The sequence below is a fragment of the Danio rerio genome, chromosome 25, assembly GCF_049306965.1.
Source record: "Danio rerio strain Tuebingen ecotype United States chromosome 25, GRCz12tu, whole genome shotgun sequence".
Classification (NCBI taxonomy): Eukaryota; Metazoa; Chordata; class Actinopteri; order Cypriniformes; family Danionidae; genus Danio; species Danio rerio.
The window spans coordinates 10,189,902-10,216,723 of record NC_133200.1 but is presented as its reverse complement, the minus strand read 5'-3'; the positions used below and the strand labels follow the sequence as shown (position 1 = coordinate 10,216,723).

General features: G+C 35.3%; 1 long non-coding RNA gene across 2 annotated transcripts; it reads left to right on the top strand.

Moving 5' to 3' along the window:
- The first annotated feature begins 3,630 nt into the window (after positions 1-3,630).
- Positions 3,631-26,822, top strand: LOC141380901 (uncharacterized). Of its 2 annotated transcripts, none has more exons than XR_012400268.1 (3): positions 3,631-3,725; positions 11,555-11,677; positions 25,704-26,822. It is a non-coding gene; the product is annotated as an uncharacterized lncRNA (long non-coding RNA). The 2 variants fall into 2 exon arrangements; XR_012400267.1 differs by lacking the exon at positions 25,704-26,822 and adding an exon at positions 14,292-14,462 and having other exon boundaries at positions 3,635-3,725; positions 11,555-13,570.

The following is a 26,822-nucleotide window of genomic DNA, read 5'->3' as shown; positions in this document are numbered from 1 at the left end:
TCATCCATCCTTCCGTGTTATTTGTTACCATCCATCCGCGTGTTATTTCTTTACATCCATCCATGTCATTTGTTTCCATGCGTTCATCCATCCATACATTCATGTTTCAATTCATCTATCTGTCATTTGTTTCTATTCATTCATCTGTCCGTCCATCCATCCGTCCATCGATCCATCCATCCATCATTTGTTTACATTTATCCATGTCATTTGTTTCCATCTATTCATCCCATCTATCGTTTGTTTCTATGCATCATTTGCCGGCAGCTAGCTTTCTGCAACTCTCACATGTCGCCCACTGAAGCTAAGCAGGGCTGCGCCCGGTCAGTACCTGGATGGGAGACCACATGGGAAAGCTAGGTTGCTGCCGGAAGTGGTGTTAGTGAGGCCAGCAGGGGGCGCCCAACCTGCGGTCTGTGTCGGTCTTAATGCCCCAGTATAGTGACGGGGACGTTATACTGCTCAGTGAGCACCGTCTTTCGGATGAGACGTTAAACCGAGGTCCCGACTTTCTGTGGTCGTTAAAAATCCCAGGATGTCCTTCAAAAAGAGTAGGGGTTTAACCCCGGCATCCTGGCCAAATCTGCCCACTGGCCTTTGTCCATGATGGCCTCCTAACCATCCCCATATTCAATTGGCTGCATCACTGCCTCCTCTCCACCAATCAGCTGGTGTGTGGTGTGCGGTCTGGTGCAAAATGGCTGCCTTTGCGTCATCCAGGTGGATGCTGCACACTGGTGGTGGATGAGGTGATCCCCCCATTGTGTAAAGCACTTTGAGTGCCCAGAAAAGCGCTGTATAAAATGTGAGGAATTATTATTATTATTATTATTATCCACCCTTTTATTCATCCATACATCTATCCATTCATTCATCCATCTATCCGTCATTTGTTTACATGCATACATCTCATTTGTTTACATGCATTCATGTCATTTGTTTCCATCCATTCATCCATCCGTTCATGTTTCCATCCATTCATCCGTCATTTGTTTCCATCCATCCATCAATCCATCATTTGTTTCCATCCATCCATTATATCCATCTGCTCATTTATCCATGTGTCATATCCATCCATCCATGCCATATTATCCATCTGTTCATCTGTCATTTCCATCTGTCTATCCGTCCATCCATCCACGTTTCCGTTTGTCCTTCTGTCTGTCAATTGTTTCCATTTGTTTCTGTCTATCCATCCGTCCGTCATTTGTTTCCATTCCTCCATCCAAGTGTCATTTATGTCCCTCCATCCATCCATCCATCCATCCATCCATCCATCCATCCATCCATCCATCCATCCATCCATCCATCCATCCTTTCAAGTGTCATTTGTTTCCATCCATCCATCTGTCATATCTGTTCATCCGTCCGTCCATCATATCCACTAATTTGTCCATCCATCCGTCCGTCCGTCCGTCTGTCATTTGTTTCCATCTGCCCATCTTTGGAGTAATCACCACAAAACCGATAGGAAGTCTAATGATGTTTGTTGTTGAGTTTATAGATCAGCTTTGAGCTCTTTGATATAATATATATATATATATATATATATATATATATATATATATATATATATATATATATATATATATATATATATATTTTTTTTTTTTGTAGTTTTAAATACTGTTAGCGCCATTCATTCTTTAATTTCACGTATAGTGTATTTAGGCCTTAGTTACGCAAAAGTATTCCTGAAGTCAGACTGCATCTCGCTCACCTTCAGGCTGACAGGAGGGATGCGGAAGATGCTGAGGACAGGTAGCAGCTGTATTTTATTAGCCGCCGAGCCTTCTGGGAGCTGACTACACTGTAAGTTTGTCACGCAGGATTGATGACTCTTTTTCTATCTGGAAAAAATATTTAAATAAGATGCTATAATCCCTGAGGATGCGACGGCCACAATGAGCTTTAATACTGCCTGCGGTTTTCTCCTGCTGATATGAGCTTCATTCATTTTGGAGTTTACTTGCTTATTTATTTACTTCCCCATCATATCATATCTTTTCTTTTTCTTTTTTCGTTTTTTTTTGTAAACGCAGAATCGACAGATAGCTCGAGCCAAGAACACTTTAATTAAGAGGCCTGCTATAAATCACAATTTTAGCCAGGTGCTCTGTTTTTTAAGCTGATGCTCTATATTATTTATTATAACAATTATTATTAATATTATTTCAAAATTGAAAATTTTACGAAGCACCACAAATACAGTATTTATCAAGTATGGAAGGCCATTCCTGTCGTACAAGGAAAAAACAAGCATGAAATTATCATTTAAAAAGAGATTTTAAAAATAACAACAAAGTTGACGTTTATTTAAATATTGTATTTAAAATGAAATTTTTTGAGATTACTTGCTTTTTTTTTTTTTCCATCATGTCTTTTTTTTTCGTAGAATCGACAGATAGCTTGAGCCAAGGGCCCTTTAATTATAAGGCCTGCTATAAATCACAGTTTTAAGCTAGTTGCTCTGTTTATTTTTGATGACTTTAAAATAGATTTTTAACCCTCTACTGCACTTATTTTAATGGTACATGACAAAAATGATTCCTCATGATTTTTTGGTTCTTTTGGGAGCATTTTATTGTTAAAAGTTGTTTTTGGTTTGAGGCAACGTTATGCAACAGTGGTACAAAATCACAAAGAAAATTCTTCACATATTATATATCAAATAACATCAGTCAGTGATCAGAGAGCAATAATAATTTTACAAATCTTATTCGACTCATAACAGAATCATTAAGGAAATAGGGAAGAACGCATAAACGTAAACAGTGTTCAATATAACCGAGTACTCCCCATTTTGAAAAGTAACATTTTTATCCATTTATCAGTGAATATAGGCAATGTGTTTTGGTGCATTTAAACTCAACAGATTTATTAAACTGATATATTTATTAAAATAATATTTTATTCCCCAAACATCTTAAGATAATACATTTAAATTAATGCGAAAGTTTAGAAAAAAATAAACAATTTCAACTTAATTGTATATTTATTTGTTTCTGTTGAATTTTGCTCTTTTACATTTTTTTTGTTTAATATTTTCCTCTAACATATGAATTTAGGTGTACTAATTTTGGACCGTTATCATAAATTCTTTTGTTAGATTAGCCCTAGATCTAATAATAATTTAAATGAGAGATTTATGGAGGTGTACTCGTATATGTATTACTTTCTAGACAGTCAAAAGTTTACATACATTCCATTGGCATTTTTTTAGCTTTGCTTTTAAACTGTATATCTTTAGTCAAATGTTTTGGGTATCCTTCCACAAGCTTCTCACAATAGTTTGAAGGAATTTTGGCCCATTCCTCCTGACAGAATTGGTGTAACCGAGTCAGATTTGTTGACTGTAGACCAGTGGTGCTCAACCCTGTTCCTGGAGATCGATCTTCCTGCAAAGTTCAGCTCCAACCCTGATCAAACACACCTGAACCAATTAATTAGGACCTAAACAGCACTTGATAATTACAGGCAGGTGTGTTTAATATGGGTTGCAACTGAAATCTGCAGGAAGGTCGATCTCCATGTACAGGGTTGGTCACGCCTGCTGTAGACTGTTCCTGGCTGATGTCTTGAGATGCTGCTTCAGTATTTCTACATAATGTTCTTTCTTTCATGATCTATGCTGTGAAGTGGACCAGTGCCTCCAGCAGCAAAACAGTCCCACAACATGATACTTCCACCCCATACTACACAGTTGGGATGGTGTTCCTAGGCTGGTAAGTTTTCCCCTTTGTCCTCCAAATGTAACACTGGTCATTATGACCTAACACTTCAATCTTAGTTCCATCAGATCACAGGACATGTCTGCAAAAATTATTTGTTTTCCCTGTGTAATTTAGCTAATTGTAATCTGGCTTTTTTGTTGATTCTGGCTTGTTGATTTTCACACGTTGTCACACAAGGAAGCAGTGTGTTTGAGGTTTTCCTTAAATAGTATACTACATTTGTGCCTTAAATTAACTCAAATGTTGTCAATTAGCCAATCAGAAACTTCCAAAACCCTGACACCATCAACTGAGCTTTTTCAGAGGCATAATAATCTTATTGTATGTAAATTTGACATTCAAGAAAAAAATTGTAACAACTTCTCAAAATAATATCTCTCTCATTATTCTGCTATTAAGCATAACAGTAACAAATTTGATAATCCTAACTTACCTAAACGAGAAAAAGTTGTCACATTAACATCTGACTTTTTTTTAAATGGGTATGTGCCTTTTTATACGGTGTATGTAAACTTCTGGTTTCAACTGTATATGGTAGAAATGGTCTTCCACGTTGAAGTGAAGTTATATTTTATCCACAGACTTCCAAAAGCTTTCTGTTGCCGTAGACGGTGTGCAAGATCTCCAGAGAAGCGAGATCCTCAACGGCTTGAAGAGTATTTGCATTTCTGCCATCGTTTTTCACTCGCATTATGTCTTAAACCAAATGATTGGTGTCTGGAAACTCTTACTGGATCTCAGGGGCTTTCGAGGGAATGCAGAGGAGGAATAAGAGAAAAGACATCAATCAAAATGATGCACTTCATTATTTTTCTGAAGAGCTGTAATGTAGCGTACTGACATAATATACCTTATAGAAATGTGAAGAGAAATTCTCCGCATAGTTCAGTCATGCTGTATATTTTGTGTCTTGGTGAACTTGACAGGATTCTGAGTGTACATTCAAGGTCCTGTTACATTTATGTAATTACTTCAGGTAAATTCTTAGAAAAATTTCATGTCGTGTGAATGCGAATGATGAAAGGAATTTCACTTGGTTCTTTTTGTCCCTAAAAAGCAGTGACACTTTATAGCTGTGTGGTAGCCTCACAGCTAGAAGGTCACTGTTTCGAGTCCTGAATGAGCCAGTTGGCATTTCTGTGTGGAGTTTGCATGTTCTCCCCATGTTCAAATGGATTTCCTCCAGGTGCTCTGTTTATTCTCATGGTCCAAAGACATGTGCTATAGGTGAATAGATTAAGCTAAATTGACCGTAGTGTATGAGTATGTGTATGGTTGTTTCTCAGTACTGCGTTGCGTCTGAAAGGGCATCGGCTGTGTAAAACTTGTGCCTGAATAGTTGGGGGTTCATTCCACTGACCTCTGAAATAGAGACTATGCCAAAAGAAAATGAATAAATAAGTACCACATTATTGACATTTTATGGTTTTAATTTTACATTGCTAACAATAATAAATATAATAAGAATAATTTACATTTGTAATTCTGTAAGTATTTGTTCTTTACATTTACAAACAATTTATTATGTAAAATGTAAATATAAAAAACATTTTGGAAAATGCAAATTGAAATACAGAAATACATTGTCATTTAATATATTGCATTGCCATTTTGCATAATACATTTTGAAATGAATTATGCTACTCATATGCTTCCATAGATTAATATATTTATATTCAAACAAGTTATCGCAAAAATTTAAAAATACAAACTTCATTTATATAAATATATTTTATATAATTATATTATTATATATTTGTATATATATATATATATATTCTTTTCCTCTCTCTCTCTCTCTTAATTTTTTTATTTTTATTAAATTGTTTTAAATATTTTTCCCAATTTAATAATTTAGGTGTAGAAATGTTTGGACCATGACCTTATGTTTTTGCTACTGACTAATCAATAAATGTATTTTTGTAATACTGATGATTGTAATGTATATTCATTTATTCATTCATTAATTTTCCTTCGGCTTAGTCTTTGTAAAGCATCCCATTGAAAGTCATTTATGAGACTAGATTTATGAATATTTAATAATTTTATTTTAACATTTTACATAATACATAACTATTATTACTGTAGTTATTATTGTTAACTAAATGTAACATTTAAACTATAAAATTTATATAATGTAAAACTTATTTTTAGCATTTTACATAATTGGTTGTAAATGTAAAAACATTATGTAAAGAAATAAGTAATGTAAATTAGTACTATTGCCGTTAGTATTGTTTTTTTATTATTTTTTTCAGGGATTTTCACCTTTATTTGATAGGACAGTAGAGAATTGACATGCATGGGGAACAGAGAGAGGGGAAGATTCGGCATAGGACTGTGAGGTGGAATCGAACTTGGGTCTCCATGAGCACTGGAGTGCATGTGTCAACACCCTAACCACTACACCCCTGGTGCTGACTACAATTAGTATTCTTAACTAAATGTACAATTTTAACCACAAAATTTAAATAATGTGATTTTATATATATATATATATATATATATATATATATATATATATATATATATATATATATATATATATATATATATATATATATATATATTCAAAACAGTTTTTTTATATTAACATTTTACAAAATAATTTGAAAATGTAAATAATACATATGTATAGACATATGAATATTTTTAACAATCAATTTAGGAATAGTAGGAATTTTAAAAACATTTTAAGTTACCAACCTTACTAAGGCAAATAGTTTTAATAGTCAAAAGCAATTAAACAAACTATATCATCTCTTTATAATAAAATAAACATAAGTGTTAAAGAAACTCTTAATCTTTTTAATAAAATGTTACAAAGTGTGTGCAATGGTAAAGGTAGATCATCATCTGTAAGGTGTGAATAATAATGATACAGTAAACCTCAAACTCTGTAAACAACACAAATTTTGATAATCACATCTGAACTTTAAAGTAAAGGTGAATACCTATATTACCCCTATGCTAAAACATTTCAGAAGGGGTGCTGGTGGCTGGGATGCATAAGAAAAGAAACCAAAAAGCCACTCTGGCAACATCCTTACATCCTTTTTTAATTTACAATCTCTTAACTGCTGCTATACCGCCCTCATTTTTGCATGTGTTGTTATCCTGAAGTCACAAGCGCATGATTTCCTTCATCATTTTTTATGTGCTTTGTACTCTCGTGACTTGATGACCACCAACTGTTTTCCCAGCATGAACTACAGACAAACCATTGCTGCAGCTCCCATGTGTGTATTTCAAAATGAATAATGCTACTCATATGCTTCCATATTAACCTTATTTTCTAAAGGCGCTATGTGACCAAACTTTTATTTTAATTAGGGATGCACGATATATTGGCGGCCATATTGCTATCGACTGATGAATGCTACTTTTAAGGCTACCGTTATTGATCCGATGTCTAAATTAGGCCAATATCTTAAAGCCGATATATTATGTATTATGTATGTACAGAACTGCTGGCCTCGCGTATGCGTTGGCGGAACTTGTTCAGACTTGTCCAGTGCACTTTATGGAGCTCTTCCCACATTGTTTATTCCTTTAAAGTCTGTCCTTTTTTCATGTGGTATTGTTGTGCGTTAATAACTCCGTACTGTAAGTAGTGGTGGGCAAAGCGAGGCTTCATGAAACACTAAAACAGTCAAAGCAAATGTATCGAAGCTTCGAAACTCCACAAACACAGTGATACCTAGTGGTCATTTTTTTATGTATAGAACTGGAACATCTTCAGCAAAGAACAGTTGGGCAAATTGAGGTAATTAACCCCACTTTGTAGGATTGAACCTTCAAGAGATTTAGTGGAGCGGTTAGGGTTCCTGACTACCACTCTGGGATAGTGGGTTCGAATCCAGGCTAATGCAGCTATTTTGAAATGCTTTGTTCTTGTATCGTTTTGTTTCAACATTGGTCAGACATCCGAATATACACTTTGTGAAAAAATATGTCTTGTTTTGGTCACAAAACAGGGTTGTTGCTAGATCAGATACAGTAGTGGCCAGAAGTTAACAATAATTATTTATATTATTAATTAAATTCCCATTGTATTTTATTAACGTCTACCCAAAACCTAAACCCAACCATCACAGTACTTTAAAAAATATTAATTATTGTTTTACAGTGTTACAAAAATGATGCTAAATTGATTGCGGATCAGCAGCTGTATTCTATCTAGACTACACCATAAAACAGTAACATGATTAAAATCATGATTTTATGTATTTTGGAGTATTTGTACAAGTCTGGACTTGAACCCAAGGTAATTTGAAGCACAACATACAACATACGCACCCACAGTCCACTAGGCTATACAAGACAGAAGCTTAATTAAGACGCTGTTAGTCAAATGCAGATTCTTCAGGTCTCGAAACACTTCTGAAATGATCAATGCTTTGAATCGCTTTAGTCATGTGACCAGGTGTTTCAAAACACTTTAGTCACGTGACCTGGGTATTTCGGATCATGCTTTGGTGCGGTGTTTCAAATTGCGCTTCAAGATCTTGACACTGTGTCGAAACGTCAGTTTCATGTCAGCCATCCCTATCAGTAAGTAACCATATTCCTTATCCTTGAAGCTGTTTGATAGAGTATCATTGTGTGTTTTGGTTTAAATCTCCTCAGGAAGAAATATTACATGTGTAAACACAACAGCAGAGATGCACATGTGTCAAACAATTAGTTGGGTTGTTTGTAATCTAATAAGATTATTTGTTATTATTAACGCGTTGCTTACCATGTGTTGTTGATGTATGATTGTATTCAGTTTGATCGGAATATTCATATTGATTATAACGTGCGCACCTAACACTATCACTGCGCACGCACGCGCACACACACACACACACACACACACACACACACACACACACACACACACACACACACACACAATAGAGGTAAAGTTGGTTTTATATTCGGATATTAATTCGGATATATCCGATTTATATCTGATTTATATTCGGATAAGTATTCGGATATTCAGACATTCTCCTTAATAATATAATTTCAGAAAAGTATTCTTTGCAAATTCTAAATAGGGAAATCATATTAGCAGCCAATGACTATCAAAGTACAACATTGTTTACAGTCAGTTAGACAGTGCTAATGTTGTTTAAAGTCATACTTGCATGCTAATTCTGACAGAATATTCAAATTAGCATGGTAAAAAATTTTGAGACAGTTAAAAGAACAAATTTGTGAGTATAAAACCAACTTTACCTCAATACACACACATATCTGATATCTGTCTTCACAGCAGCACGATTGAAGTAAAGTTGGTTTTATATTTCTCTCTATATTATCGATATCGGCCAAAAAATCCATATCGGTGCATAATAGATACAACAATTTAATAAAAACTGTTTTGTTTCAATGAACCAACAATTTTTGTCAATATTAACTGAGAAAAGGATAAAAATATTCATTTTCAAAAGTGACTATACTCATTTATTCTCCTAATATGAACTGTGTATTATATATTTACATGTAAAATTTTATATTTGTATATTATTTTCTTCCAAATGAGTTTTGATCAGTTATCCCATTAAGAAGTAGAACAGAAAGAAAGCCCCCCGGAAATGAAGTTAGGAGAAAATATACTGAGCCAATTTCCTTGTTTATTATGACTAGTAAATCATGAGGCAGATTTTGGCGGTGCGGCTAGTGAGGCGTGCAGTCATGTGTTTGTTGATTGTCGGTCTCAAGGAGAAAACATTCATCTTTGCCTCTGATGTTGTGAACGATCTGTTGACTTCCGTTTTTACTTCAGAGACCAGAAAGACGAGCATGTTTCCTTTGTCTCTCGTTTTATGTTACCTTTTGATTTACTGAATGTGATCAACTGTTGTGCTGCAAGAATTATGGACTTTGTCTCCAATTCTTCCACCTCTTCTAGGATGATCCAATTTCCAGCCCCAGCTCCTGTCCCACACGTTGAGCTCATTTCCCAAAAATTCTGCCAGATGCCAGACAATCCTGCAAAATACAGCTATAGTCAAAAGTATTGGCACCCTTGGTGAATACCAGCAAATGAGGCTGTGAAAATGTCTGTGTATTGTTTATACTGTTATCGTTCATTGAAATATATACACTCACCGGCCACTTTATTAGGTACACCTTACTAGTAGCAGGTTGGACCTGTTTTTGCTTTCAGAACTGCCTTAATCCTTCAAGGAACTGATTCAAAAAGGTACTGGAAATATTCCTCTGAGATTTTGGTCCATACTGACATGATAGCATCACACAGTTGCTGCAGATTTGTCAGCAAATCTCCCATTCCACCACATCCCTAAAGGTGCTTTGCTGGATTGAGATCAGCTTAAATATTTAGTTTTTCAGAACAGAATTTCTCTCCAGGTTGTTTTTCCTTCAGTTTAGCCTCTCATTTTCTAAGTAGTTCATGTCAGGGGACTGGGGTGGCCACGATAGACCCTTGCTTTTGTGCTCAGTAGCACTTTTTTGTGTTAATTTTGATGTTTGTTCCAGCCATGCTTCATTGGTGTCAAGTTTTTTTGTATTGGTATTTGTCTATAGACTTTGTGATTCTGTTTATCTTATAAGTTGGCTGCTCAAAAAATGTTTTTTTTTTAACTGATCATAAAACTATCCCATTGAAGCAGCCCATCTGGCAGTTTTGTGTGTGTGTGTGTGTGTTTAAACAAAGTCTAATAGATGTCTAGACATAGATGACTTGGTTTTAAACAATGCTAAATTTGGGCTGTCAGTGAAAATCAAATAGACCTCTCATGATGCGTTCACTTCGGACAAGGTTGAAGCGTCATGCGCGAGTGATTTACATGTTAAGTCAGTACAAAGACATGAATAGACACACTGCAGCGCAAATGACGCGACGCGAGTTGATCTTTTTGTGCGTTTGATGCTTGAGTTGGAAAATCTGAACTTCAGCAGACATTTGCGCCGCATTAACCAATCAGGAGCTTGCTGTAGGTACATGATTATGATGTAGCGCCTGCAGTTGGTGTCTGGAAGGAAAATCCTGCTGCCGACACTAAACAACAGCTCATTAAACTGGGTTCAGCTCAGTTAGAAGTACCTCTAAAAGCATCCATCATCCAGGTATAGTTTTTGTAGGACTTGATGAGCTCAGAGAGCCGGGTGCACCCCTAAAAGGATCTAGTAGACTCAGACATGGCACCGAATGAATCTACGCTGTTTTTCAGCCTTCCTAAAGCACATAAAAACGCAGCGCTATTTCAATGAAATCCTTGTTAGACATTTAGCAACGAAGCTAGAGTAACCAGGCAGACAGAAACCCCACAGATGATATTCACTTCACAATAGACGTGGATTCATATCTTTAGACGTCTAGTAACTCAAAATTGCTGAGGGGAAGAAGTGGTGACTGACAATTGAATATAGATTTTGTCTTTAAATGAGTGCAAAATTATTTATTTTTGATATATATATATATATATATATATATATATATATATATATATATATATATATATAATTTTTATTTTTTTTATTTTTTTATTTTTTGGTGACAGTCAAAGACAACTTGCTGCATATGTAGGGGTGCCAATATTTTTGCCCGCTGTGTATTGAAGAAAAAAAACAAAAAACAATTTCCCTCCATTACCAGTTGTTTTATTTCATTGAAAGACTTGTTTTTATTTGAAAGAAAGATAAAGAAGGATAAACAGATTTATTTTGACAGCATTCTTTGCTCGTATGTACCAAGAACAATTTTGACCATGGCTGCATGTATAGACATATATTGGCAATTGTTTTTTTCCAAATAGGGGTTGTATGTTTAAAAATTGTGACTTCTGTGTTTACATGTGTTCCAGATTTCCCACATCTGCATTGGCAATGAGGGTAAAATGGCGTAAACAACATGAAGCATGATAAAAGGGATCATTCTACGATGTCGACATGTTCTGCATCTCACTGAAGAAAGCCTCCTATAAACAGTGAGTAATGATTTGTTGCTATTCCAGAGACAAATTATCAATAGCTAATGATTTTATCTGGTCAATAATGAAATGGCAACTGATTAACATGCTAATTTGACTATACAAATGTCAAAGGGAAAATGACACTTGGATCATGGAAGTAATGAAAAATTCTGTATGAGATTGAGAGGAACCATTCCATATCAGATATGAGCCATCTTTGAGAAAAAAAATCATGTTAAATTTAGATTCCTCAGAAATTCACAATTAAAGCTAGTTATATTTGTAGATAACACACACACACACACACACACACACACACACACACACACACACACACACACACAGTTTAAAACTCATTTAAAGTCATCCTCCTTTTTTGCACCATATATTTATACCATATTTATTTTTCCTGAAATTATTAACTACAAGAGTCTCAGATCAGAGTAGCTACTGTAAAAAAAAGCAGAAAAAAATATTAAAGAACAGCAAGAAAGTGAGAACATAGTCACCTCCTTTTCATCCTGATTAGTACAAATGTACTTTTCAAAGTCCTCAGAATAACAAAGTGGAGTCATTGTGACCCATGTTTGTGGGAAATGCAGTTAAAGTCTCCCTGAAATAAAACTGAAAAGTTGTATCAGGTGTTGGTATCAACACGTGTGTGCTCTAAGACAAAGACAAAAATTGCGTTTAGAACAAACAAAAACTTAAACCCTTGCAGTTTCTTACTGTTGCCAATATTGATCCACTGTGCACCTCCGCTTCTCTTCGGAACCCAGTATTCATAGAGTTTGCCTAAACACTTGCATATATATTAGAATAAAACAGTTGTGACAGTGTTGATCTGAACTCTACAACATTTATTAATCAAAGAAAGGAAGGGAAAAACTAAAAGGCCACAATGTTGAAACACAACCATGTACTCTCAGCTCTCTACAGACACAAACATACACACAGTCAGACAACTAGGATATTCAAAAGTATGTGTTATATGCAATTACAGTTTGTTTTTTGTTTTTTTTGGAACCTAGTGCGCTATTTAGTTCACAAACAGTTCAGGCAGTGTAAATTTATATGAATCAAGTCTGGTAAAGGGCCAGTATGTTATTGTTTGCCACTAGAGGGCATTAGTGTTGTCACGATAGCGAAATTTCAATACCAATTGGTAGTAAAATTTTAAAAATGTCCATTTCCAGCTAACATTTGAGAGCGTAATTAAACACCACTGGTTAATGACTGTGATTGGCTGTAAAGGTCATCGGTTCAAATTTTTCAACGATTTTCACCAAGTGCAAACATTTTTTATTTTTTTTCTGATTGTATAATTAAGACCCGCTTTGAGCAAAATTACCGCTGTAGTTTGTTTATGTTTACCCTGAGGTATAATTTCCGAACACAGGAAAGTGAAAGTGAAACCGCCTCTGTGACATGGGAATTATTTTCATGCAGTCTGCCATGCCACTATCATTTAGGATTATTAAAATCCTAAAGGGCCAGTATGTTATTTTTTGCCACTAGAGGGCAAGTATCAACAATATATACATACATATTTGACTTCAGCTATAACGAATGTAAAACGTAAAAGTACATTTGTAGTAGTTTGTAGGAGAACGTTTGTATTCAAAGTAGCAACGCCAAATTTGATGACGCAATAAACCAACACAATCTCACGGCAATTCGTAACTTTTTCATTTAGTGTCTAATTCGTATGAATTCGTACGACCTAATTCGTACAATTTAGTACGATTTGCTCATCCCCCAATGACGGTTGGGGTTAGGGGTGGGGTCAGGTTCCACGCCTCCTTTTTAAAATCGTACCATTTCGTACGACTGAACTCGTACGAATTCGTACCAATTAGCCACTGAACTGGCAAAACGTAAAATACTTAAGTTTTCTCGTGAGATCAGGCTGCAATAAACACAACAGCTTCAAACCAACGCAGGCTGACATTATGACAACTTAGATCTCACAGTGTAAAATACGAATCGTGTTTGTGCAGCCTGACATGTTACAATATTTTAGATTATTTACACAGTGTGAGCTGGGATTTATGTCCTAAAGCAGTGGTTCTCAAAGTGGGAGTCGGGACCCCTCGGGGGTCGCGAGACAATGAGGGTATGGTCGCTTAGTGATTTCCAAAAATCAACATTTTATTAAACTATAAAAAGAATGACCATAATTTATCCATAACCTCCTGGAGAACGAAACAGTAGTTAATAGTAACATTGTTAACATGTTAAGAATAAACATTAAGAAAACAGCATGCAACTAAAAACCATCAGCCTTTCAAAATGTTTTGTTCTTGTGACCCTAGGGGTGATTAAGTTCTATTTAAGACTTTATGAAGATTTTATGGCACCAGGTTAAACTTTCTGACATATTTACGGCACTCACATACATTAAAAATAAATACAGACCACAACTGGACATGGGGGATGGTGTCCGAGTGGCGTTCTCCAAAAATAAAAGATGAATAGACTTGGGCCTATTGGTATGTGTGCACTGTTGGGTGCAAGGTTTATATATTTATAATCACTTGAGAGGATATTGGGGATCGCGAGTGACTGGCTTTGTTTTTTTGTGGGTTGCAGGCTTAAAAGTTTGAGAACTCCTGTCCTAAAGGGCCAGAATGTAGTGTTAGCCACTAGAGGGCATGTATTCACAACAAACAATTGCATATTTGACCTTAGTTACGAGGAATGTCATGTGGAAGTATGTTTGTAGGAGAATGTTTGTATGCAAAGTAGGAACGCCGAATCTGATGACGCAGCGAATGCGGCAACTTCAAACCAACGCAGGACAAGTTTAATTTTTTTTTTTCTGATTGTATTATTGAAACTCCCTTTGAGCAAAATTATTGCTGCAGTTTGTTTATGTTTACCCCGAGACATAATTTCCGAACACAGGAAAGTGAAACTGCGGGTCAGTTTTCTTGCATGTTCACGTATGGCGCATATTGATTGTCTAACATTATGAGAACTGAGATCTTACAGTGTGACATGGGAATTATGTTGGCCCTTCTACAACCATTTAGCAATAAAAATACACAGCTGTAATGTAAATAAAACACTATTGGCTATTATTTTAAAGGAGGAGCGCCTGCAAATTTCAAGGCGCTTTAAAGGGATACCTGAGATCCCCCCCCCGGGTATCTCAGTCCGATCCTTGAGGTAGTCCAGCAGGAATCAGTGGATACACAGGTCTGTAGTGATACGAGGTGCATATAAAAGCGTTTGTTGGCTGAGGCTCCGACTGCAGCTCTGGGGTGATTCTGACTGCATTAAAGCAGGAAAACTGAGGAATTACTTCAGCATTGTGAAGCTGGATTGCATCAGATGTAGATGGAAACCTTTCCTCTGTTGCTCAGCCTACTGTACTGCGAAAATCATCAACTGAGGCAGGTGGATACTGTAAAATGTAACTGCTAGCCTGTCATTATTTATTTAGCTGTTACATATTAAAGGGATAGTTCACCCAAAAGGGAAAACTGTCATAATTTATTTATTCTCCACTTGAGCTTCTTTCTTCTGTTTAAATCAAAAGCAGATAATTTGAAGAATGATGGAAAACAGTAGCCTTTAAACTCTATAGTTGTATTTTTTGTTCCTGCTATGGATATCAGTTGTTAGTTTTTTGTTTTTATTTTTTAACACTCTTCTGATTGTCTTCTTTTGTGTGGGCTAGTTGGCATTTCTGTGTGGAGTTTGCATTTTCTCCCCGTGTTTGCGTGGGTTTCCTCCGGGTGCTCCCGTTTCCCCTACAAGTCCAAGGGCATAAGCTATAGGTGAATTGAATAAGCTAAATTGGTCATAGTATATGTGTGTGAATGCGGGTGTGTATCGGTGATTCCCAGTGCTGGGTTGCGGCTGGAAAAACACAGCACAGCGTAAAACATTTGTCTGATAAGCAACCCGTTTATTCCACTGTGGCGACCCCTTATAAGTGTATATAGCTGAAATGTGCCTCACAAAGGTGAGTGGTTCCAACAAACCACCTGTAGAAACAATCTTCTTTCTATAAGCACCAGACACTTTTTTTACAATCACTCTATATATCTAGAAAACATTGTGGATAGCTGAAGTGTGCCTCACACAGGTGAGTGGGTATGACAAACCAACTGTAAAAACACTCTTCTCTCAATAAGTATCAGACACTTTCTTACAATCACTCCATATCTCCTCCATATCTCTAGAAAGCATTGTGGATATCTGAAGTGTGCCTCACACAGGTGAGTGGGTATGACAAACCACCTGTAGAAACAATCTTCTCTCTATAAGCACCAGACACTTTCTTACAATCACTCTGTATATCTAGAAAACATTGTGGATAGCTGAAGTGTGCCTCAAACAGGTGAGTGGGTATGACAAACCAACTGTAGAAACACTCTTCTCTTAATAAGTATCAGACACTTTCTTACAATCACTCCATATCTCCTCCATATCTCTAGAAAGCATTGTGGATATCTGAAGTGTGCCTCACACAGGTGAGTGGGTATGACAAACCATCTGTAGAAACAATCTTCTCTCTATAAGCACCAGACACTTTCTTACAATCACTCTGTATATCTAGAAAACATTGTGGATAGCTGAAGTGTGCCTCAAACAGGTGAGTGGGTATGACAAACCAACTGTAGAAACACTCTTCTCTCAATAAGTATCAGACACTTTCTTACAATCACTCCATATCTCCTCCATATCTCTAGAAAGCATTGTGGATATCTGAAGTGTGCCTCACACAGGTGAGTGGGTATGACAAACCAACTGTAGAAACACTCTTCTCTCAATAAGTATCAGACACTTTCTTACAATCACTCCATATCTCCTCCATATCTCTAGAAAGCATTGTGAATATCTGAAGTGTGCCTCACACAGGTGAGTGGGTATGACAAACCACCTGTAGAAACACTCTTCTCTCAATAAGTATCAGACACTTTCTTACAATCACTCCATACCTCTAGAAAACATTGTGGATATCTGAAGTGTGCCTCAAACAGGTAAGTGGGTATGAAAAAACACCTGTAGAAACACTGTTCTCTCCATATGCAATTTATTTCACTTTTTAATTATTTTATGAATTGAAATAAAATTGTAAACCATAAACTACAAATAAAATAAAATAAATAATGATAAAATGTTTTTAAAAAAGTTTAGACAGCAAAGAATGATGGATCACAAAAATAACACAATTATGGAAAAGTAAGAATGAAGAGCAAAAAATACACTACAATAAAAGTTTTGTAATGTGTTAATTATGTGGTAATGTGTTCATTAAATAGCTCATCAATTCAACATAAATGAAGTAAGTTCACAGTGCTCATATAAATTAGTTTAACTCAGTTTGTTGCAACTGGTTTCCTTAAACGGTTTGAGTTGCCTTATTAGGTTTTACAAAACTAAGTAGGATTGAGTTCTTCATTTATCGAGTTTTACTGAGCTCAAATTGCTTATTTACTCAAATGGATTAAGTTCACAGTACTCATTAGTATTAGTTTTTTATTATTTAAATGGTTTGTTGCAATCGGTTTCCTCAAATGGTTTGAGTTACCTTAACTTTTTTGGTTTTATAGGGTAATAGAATACAGTAATAAAGAAACAAAAATATGGTAACTAAGTATAGCTAAATTATTAAAATACAATTATTAAAAAACAGCAAGATAATAAAAAATATATTCATCAATATCCCTTAATGCACATTTTTTTCTTGTATCCTATTAAAACCATCCATAAAATGAAGCTGCTAAGTTTTATATATAGCTCTACATAATCAATAGAAGCAAATATGAAGCAGATCTTACAAGTCACTATATGACAATACAAGCCTTGAAAGCATATAGTTAATATAATTGCACTCAAGCCTATTAATAACCTGCTTAGCGTACTAAACACTTAAGCGTTTACACTGGCGCCTTTCTTTCTTTTCCAGCTGTATCTGGTGACATCGACTCACTTTGCAGTCTCTTCAGAAACTTCTAGAAGAGCATAATTGCAGGAGGATGGTGATTATAGAGACCAAATGTGTAGGTAAATTGCTTAACTGAGCTGATAAGAGGAACAAAGGCGATGCGTTTGGAGTTTATTACTCTCCGCAATAATTCACTTCTGCGATTCGCTGTAGAGTGAAGCCACAGAAAGATTTTTCCTTTTAAACAACGGGAGGCTTTTTTTTTTGTTTTTTTGTCTATGTGTGCACATAAAAAGCATTTTTCAGAAAAAATAGTAGTTAAATAGTACGAAAAATAAAAATCGCAATAATAAAAATAATAATAATAGTAATAATAATAATAGCAATAATAGTATATAAAACCATAATTAAATAAATACAGTGCTCAGCATATATAAGTACACCCATCACAAATCTCTCTTTTAATTTAATATTTTAATAGGAAGCTATACAATATTATATTTGTGCATATACATAGATTAGTCATTTAGAAAATTTGTAGGTTGTAATTTGTTTTTGCAATATTTTTATCTTTCAATTTCTAAATATGTTTGGTGACTGAAATATTATTTAAATAAATATTTCTGTTTAATGAATCTGTTGTGTTTTAATGCACCAAAATACATACCTATATTCACTGACAAATGGATTGACTCAATTACGCTGAGCGCTGTACAATAAAAAGACAACGATTAAAAGACAATGTAAAAATGAATAGTACAAATAAAAGGTATAGCTAAAATAATAAAATACAAACAAAATATCTAATCAAAAGACTGCAAAATATTAAAAAACAAGCAAATAAAATGTCAAACAATAGCATACAGTTATAAAAGGGATGATCTAAATAAGAACATCAAAATAATAAAACAATACATAAAAACGCTAATTAAATGAATACAATGTAAAAACATAAGAAAAAAAATTAAAAAAATAAAAACTTATAAATAAATAAAATGCTATAATAAAACAGTGGAATACAATAAAAATAATTATGAAATATATATATATATATATATATATATATATATATATATATATATATATATATATATATATATATATATATATAATTTTTTTTATTATAATATATAATATATTTTTTTAATATATTGGATTTTGCATATTACAGTTAAAATCCGAATTATTAAATCCCCTTTTATGTTATTTTATTATTATTTATTTATATATTTCCCAAATGATGAACAGGGTAAGGAAATTTTCACAGTATGTCTGATAATATTTTATCTTATTTGTTTTATTTTGGCTAGAATAAAAACAGTTTTTAATTTAAAACCATTTTAAGGTCAAAATTAATAGCCAGTTTAAGCTATGCATTTTTCGATATAGACTACAGAACAAACCATCGTTATACAATAATTTGCCTAATTACCCTAATCTGCCTGGTTAACCTAGTTAGTTAAGCCTTTAAATGTCACTTTAAGCTGAAAAATATCTAGTAAAATATTATTAACTGTCATCATGGCAATGATAAAATAAAATATATGATAATGATAGTTACTAGAAATGAGTTATTAAAACTATTATGTTTAGAAATGTGTTGAAAAAATCTTCTCTCCGTTAAACAGAAATTGGGGGAAAAATTAAACAGGTGGACTAATAATTCAGGGGGTTAATATTTTTCATTTCAACTGTACCACTTTTTTAATTACTTATGTTTTTGTTTTGATATTTTCATGATATTCACTCATATGTAGGTCATCGCTGTGGTGGTCTGTGGAAAAAAAGAGCCATAAACATACTATTTTTAGACAAAGCAACATATGGGACACAACATCCAGAGCTGCTTATGGATAAGTTATAACCTTAGATCCTACATGTAAGCAAAAACAAATAAAAACTCAAACCAACAAATCTATAACTCCTGACACAGTGCAGAAACTAAGATGGTGAGGCTTTTTTTTTTTTTTTTTTTTAAGACCTGATTCTACTTGATTTCCATTAAGATCTATACTCACATATCAAATAAGATGTGTATTATGTTGAATGTCACATTTATGGTCAGATGAGGTTAATAGTAACATTTTTAAAAATGAAGATATAAGTAAATACATACTGTAAAGTAAATCTGTAAACTCTGGCAAATAAAAACCTAAATGATGCGTCTCTTCTTTTTGTAAAGATCAGAATCTACTGATGACTGATGATTAAGTCACATTTATTTTCAACTGAATTTAATAGTCCAGTTGAAGATATTTTTTGAAACTTTTCCCTTTTTTTTTTTCAAAAGCAAAAATAAATAACTAAAATAAAAAGTCCATGTGCATGATGTTTTTTTTTCCCTCTTCTTTTCTTTCTTTTTCCAATTGCCCTTGATTGTCTGTATTGTTTTCTTGTTATGTTTAAAATTCCATTAAGATCTACAGTATATCAAAATTGTAGTATATGATGTTAAATATGCCCCATATATGTTTCGCTGAAAATAATAGTCCAATATTGTCAAATAGGTCTTTTTCTTAAACAAGTCAGCAAAAATAAATAAATAAATAAATACTCAAATAAAATACTGATGCATCATGGTCCATGTATAGTCAATTCATCATCCAATCATTTAATTATTCATTTTTTTCTGGAAATTGAAACAGTAAATATTTAGTTTTTCTGTTTATTCTATAGGAGCAAAAAAAAAAAAAAAAAAAAAAAAGCTCATCTTTTATCCTGTCTGTAACGTCATTTACTTCCACATTCTTTACATTTTAAAGCTCTGTACTGGCCCAATACCCCCATAAGTGGTTCCGTTCTCTCATCAGTTGGAATGGAATAACTTTTGCATTTTACATTTTTCCTTTTGCCTGTGATTACTGACATGTGCAGGTACCAAGAAAATTAATTACAGCAACCTACAGTAGATCACACAGAACCTAAAAGGTACACTTATGAATTTCAGTTTACAAAAAAAAAGCCTCTTTTTTTGGAGGGGTTTATTATAACAAAGACAACAAATACACTTATTTTAATTACTTTTAATACTGTTTTATGAAAATCCTAAGAGTTTTCTTTAAAATAATACCAAATGTTTGCATTTACACCTCTGCATTTGGAAAGCTTTTAAATTTGGGTAGGCAAAATCCAGGCGGAAAGCCCAAAAGAGCACTTGTCTTTAAGAGGTTAACTCAAAATGGAAAATTAAAGCAAACACAAAACAAAAATAGAATAATGAGTTAAAAAACTGCATGTATTTGTTTATTCGTTTGATCAAATAACAAGCACAAAAAAAAAAAAGATTTTAAAGTGTGGGCGTGCAAGAAACACCCCTTTTTTCTGCCAATTGGTCAATAGCTTGCTGCTAGGGATGCTTTACCAATTGCAATAACGAAATTGAAGTGAAATTAATAGGCATATGTGGTCTCGGAATATAAAAAAACAAGTCTTTTTGTTTGTGTTTTATGCTCGTTTAATTTTTTGTTTTTACATCAAATCATTTTAAAATCTTGCTTATCCGTTTTTCACCGTCAAAAATAAAATATACTTTAATTTTTTTTTATCGTAAAACAAAAAATCAAAAACGTCAATATTTATTTCTAAAATGAAAGTCCAATGACCAAAATATACACATACATGGACCGTAGTGTTTCCAAATCAAATGACCCACAATATGAATGCAATTGTATTTGACCATTTTCTTCTTTAAAGACCCGATTCTGCTTGATTGTCTGTATTGTTTTCTTGGACTGGAGGTAATACCATTTACGTAGAAATCAATGCTGATAAATATGTCCCATATGTCTGATAGTCTATTAAAAAAAACAAAAAATGTTCAATTTCGCTGTATTTTCAAGTCTGCAAAAATAAAAATACCTCAAAACAAACCTGTAAGTTCTGACAAGTATGTTTGCAAAACAATCAACCGATGAGTCTGTGTATTTTATTTCCTTTTCTAAAGACTCGATTTTGCTTGATTGCCTGTATTGTTTTACTGGGCTGGATGAAAAACCATCAAGATCAAAATCCAAATATATGATGATAAATCCATCCCATTTATTATTCTCCAGAATGTGATCGTCCAATTTACAATCAACCCTCTGTCTCTGGAAACCCGATGCGATGCCTCAGTCCGTTCCAGCGCTTTTCATTGTCTTGCCGGGTGCCAATTCGTCAATCAACTCCATCCCGACCAACCGCTTCACATTTGATTGTTTGGAGTGTTTTAATGCATCTGTCCAGGCAAATGGCGAAGAGAGAGTGACAAAACAGATTTGTGTAAATAAAGATGGAGAGTAAACGGATGTGGCAATTTTTTGAAATTGGGCCAGTTGCGACAGACACCAATCTTTTCCTCCAGGACGGCGGCCGGGCACATCCAAAGCCTTTTGCTTCTTATTTCCATTTCCACGCTCCTAAAATCCTGTCAGCTCCTTCACACACGCAGACAGCCCTCGCATTTCACACCGAATTTCTGTCCTGGCCTCTCGAAACGCTGGAGAGAGAAAGAGAGGGAGAGATGGGGGAGAGAAAGAGAGCTTATCTAATCCATATTCACTGACAGAGAATTGAAAACCTAGACATAATGAGTAAACACAGATTTTTTTTTTTTTTGCAAATGTCTGCCGAGAAGATGTGGACTGTGATGTATGTTTTGCGGACGTCTGTAATGCATTGGGCCTGCAAAAACATGAAAATGTGATGTCTCGCCCACCATTAGCTCAACAAATTGACCGCCCCGAAGCCGCTCGGACTTGATTCATTCCAGCTTTAAAATAACACAACACACGTGTTTTAGACGCGTTGAGCTGCGGCGACAGTAGGGGAGATGCTGTTTTTAGGCTACAGGGGTTAGCGAATCACAGCAAGAAGGTCACTGGTTCGAGTGCTGTCTGGCCAGTTGACATTTCAGTGTGGAGTTTGCATGTTCTCCACTTGTTTACATGGGTTTCGTCCAGGTGCCTCGGTTTCCACCACAGCCCAAAGACATGCGCTGTAGGTTATTTGAATAAACTAAATTGGCAGTGGGATTGAGTGTGTATGAGTGTTGCCCAGTGGTGGGTTGTGGCTGAAAGGCCATCCGCTGCGTAAAACATATGCTGGAATAGTTGGCAGTTCATTCCGCTGTGGTGACCTCTGAAATAGAGACTAAGCCAAAGCAAGCAAGTCAGTGGCGAGGAACAAACTTTACCAATTGACGAAAGCGAATGAAAACCTCGAGAGAAACCAGGCTCAGTTGAGCACGACCATTTCTTCTCTGGCCAAACTTCCTGTGCAGAGCTGCAGTCTAGGAGAATGTTGGACATCCATCGTGGAGCAGCTGCAGGTGGGAGGTACCCGGCAGATGTTTAGGGTGCTTTCACACCTGCGAATCGATTCAGTTATTTTGAAACAGGGATTAAAATTGTTACATTGTTGCTCTTTGCTGTTAGTACGGTTCGCTTTCATGCTGCAAAGTTTCTAATTACTCAAGTTACATGTAAAGTAAACTCTCCTTACATTTGTCCGAGTTTCACGGTTTATTTTGTAGAGTCCCGCTCAGCTGTCAGGGAAGTGGTGGTTTGGTGGTGTTTGACAAGGTGCCCACGACGTTTCTGAAGGGTGAGGAGGGGTGAGAAGGGTGCGGGACGTATTTGAGAACCGGGAGGGACATGCGTGATTACCGGGAGATTATCACTCATTTGTGGGCATCCGGGAGACTCGGGATGTCTGTTGAATGACCTTCCACCCTACTCATAATTCTCTCTGCATATAGCTGTATGCCTATTATATCCATAAAACACTGTGATATAACCGGGCTCGGATCGTAACGCTTTCTCACTACAATCGATCTGCTCCAGAGTTCGTTTCAATCAAGCTTAAACGACCTCATTCAAGTGATCTTGGAGCAACAGTTTTGGCGCGGATCCAAGAGCGATTGGTGGATTTACATATGCCAAACAAACCGCGCTAACTGGGCAAACGAGACAGGTTCCGAAACAAAAGTCTTGGTGTGAAAGCACCCTTAGGCCAGCCTATGGGATGGATGCGCAGACTTGTCTGTCACTGGGGTCTTTCAGGATTCACTTCTAGAGGTATCCATAATCTTGGACCAGGTCGTATCCATTGATGTGATCCAAGATCTGTGAGGAGATTTTGCCAACCATTAAGGAACTCAGGGACAACACGTTCGAAGTGATGATAACAAACATAGAGGACATCAGGAGGTATCCAAAATCTTGGACCAGGCCATATCCTGAGCAGATGCTGTGGCGGTCATGGAGGAGTGGTGAGCGTGAGACTATGGTTGGCCTCATCACTTCGAATGTGTTGTTCCTGAGTTCCTTAATGGTTGGCAAAATCTCTTCACAGATCTTGGATCACATCAATGGAGCTGCACAATCTTTAGAGGCTTCAGGATGAGTATTACCATGTGGAAGTAGAGAATATAATTAGAGAAAACAATTAGCGTAGATACTGTTTATAGTGCATTTTCAATTCAGCTTATTTCATCTTAATTTTTTTTGCGCTTTTAGAATGTAGATTGTGTCAAAGCAGCTTGGAAGTTCTAGTGAATTCAAAGTGTCAGTTCAGTTTTTAGACTTACAGTTCAGTTTCAGTGAGGTTTAATTTTCACTGCTGAAAGTCCAAACACTGAAGAGCAAATCCAACGATGCGCAGCTCCACAAGTCCTAAATCAAACAAACCAGTGGCAACAGCGGTGAGGAACAAAACTTCACCAATTGACGTAAGGAAAAAAAAAAACGTGAAGGGAAAAAAAAAAAAACTTGACAGAAAACAATTGGGCATGACGATTTCTTCTCTGGCCAAACTTGTGCAGAGCTGCAGTCTAGGCGTCAGAAGCTGGAGAACACTGGACGTCCATTATGGAAAACAACAGATTTTAAACATTAATGCAAAAACTGAAGTGCTGTAAATGAAAATAGCAGTTATAGAAATAAACATAGAACCAAACATGTAAAGCATAGGAGTATTTCTAACAAAATGTCTGGTGCATTAAGACAGGAGAAGTGTGTCCTACAGGTGGTTTGTCGAACCCATTCACCTGCATGGAGCACACTTATGCATCATACTGTTATGATCGTTTTGAATTGAGAGAGTGTGTCTGAGCCTTGGACATTATTGAACATTATGTTTTGCAATAAATAAAACTTAATAATTGATTTGTTTCAGCTAATTATAAATGAGTAGTTTAAAAAAAAAACAGTAAGCATAATTTTTTGAGTGCACACTGTAAAAATACTGGGTTTCACACAATTCTTTCATGTTCTCCCGATGCAAATAATTACATTAACTCCAATTTATTTATTTATTTTTTTCATACATCCCCCCCCCCCCAATCCCCCCACCACCACAGACACACACACAAAATTTTTTTTTTTTAAATTGTGTTGTTTAGTTTCTAATACTTAATGTTAACACAATTGTTTTGGTGTAAGATGAACATTTGAAGTTAGAATTGTTAGCGTCCCTGAATTATTAGCCCCCCCTAATTATTTATGTTTATTTCTGTTTAACGGAGAGCATATTTTTTCGACACATTTCTAAACATAATAGTTTTAATTACTCATTTCTAATACCTGATTTATTTTATTTTTGCCATGATGACAGTAAATAATATTTTACAACATATTTTTCAACACACTTCTATACAGTTTAAAGTGACATTTAAAGGCTTAACTAGGTTAATTAGGTTAACTAGGCAGGTTAGGGTATTTAGGCAAGTTAGTCTACAGAACTAACCGTTGTTATACAATATTATATATATATATATATATATATATATATATATATATATATATATATATATATATATATATATAGCTTAAAGGGGCTAAAAATTTTGACCGTAAAAAACTGCTTTTATTCTAACCGAAATAAATCTTTCTCTAGAAGAAAAAAATTATCAGACCTACTGTGAAAATTTCCTTGCTCTGTTAAACATCATTTGGGAAAAAAATCTAAGGGGGGCTAATAATTCTGAATTCACTTGTATATATTTCACAGCAAAACAATGAAATGTCACAAAAATTCCAAAAACTGCAATCACAAAAAGCATATTAGTTTATCTTATTTGGTGTGAAATACTGGTGGGACTGAATAATAGTGATTAAAAAAAAAACCAACATACAATGAGAGCTATCCATTTGATTGCAGGAGACATGGTCTTGCTTTCATTCCTCCGGAGACCTGAAACGAGATGAATGAGAGGGACGGACGCATGCTGCAGGTCCGGGCCAGAAGGTGTTAATCCACTAGGGGATGATGAGGGCTCCGAGTCTGGCCTGAGTGGCATCTGACAGCCTCCTCTCTCGGTGGCTTCGAGTGCCTTGTTTTCACACATTCTGAAATACACATCGCGCTCAGGAGTAAATGAGATTCTGCCATCTGAGAAATTACAACTGCACAGGCCGTCCAAGAGCTCCGGCATGAGGTAGTCACGACAGGGCTTACAATCAATATTTTTTTGTGCGCGCGAAAACCACACAGTCAAGCAGAGAAAGAGAGAGAGGCTGGAGAAAATGAGGCCGAATGGCGTTTCAGTTCCTGGCACTCTAGAGAGAGGGAGACGTTAGATCCAAAAGAAAAGGAGGAAAAAAGTATAAACAGCACCCAGAGTATTTGGGCAAAGTCCCATGAATTATAGAGAGAGTCAAGTGAACACCCCATTGAATTTCAAAAAAAAAAAAAAACGTGGAGGAATAACAGGGCTGTATCTACACTGGGATGATATGCTTGACAACAAGCAAATCCGAGATTTGGGAAAAATGAAAGCTGAAATGTATGAATCCCTGTAGATTTGCCACGAAAATCCTTCTGTTTGTTCACAGTAGACTCTCAAGAAACAAGAATCAGCTCCTGCCTCAGGAACAGACAACCTTGCTGAGTATTTGTAGAGAACGTCCTTGTTTTTCTTCTTTTTTCACAATTTTGGATGTTGTCATGTAAAGAAACTGTTACCTGTGAGCTCCGTGAAGGAAAACTGAAAAACTATTTGCATCTAACATTTTTGAAAACTGCATTAACTAAATTAGCCATAGTGCAGAGGTCTTAAACTGCCCACCCGCAGGCCATTTGAGCCACTGCCTCCGTTCTTCAATTGACGTCAAAATATAACAAGATTCAGCCCAACAAAACATATAAAGTAGTATTCATAGCGCTTCACTTTTTCCATTTTTTTTTTTGTTACAGCCTTATTCCTATATTAATTAATTACACACAATACCCCCTTATGACTATGAAAAAGAGATTTTTTTTAATAGTTGCACATTTATT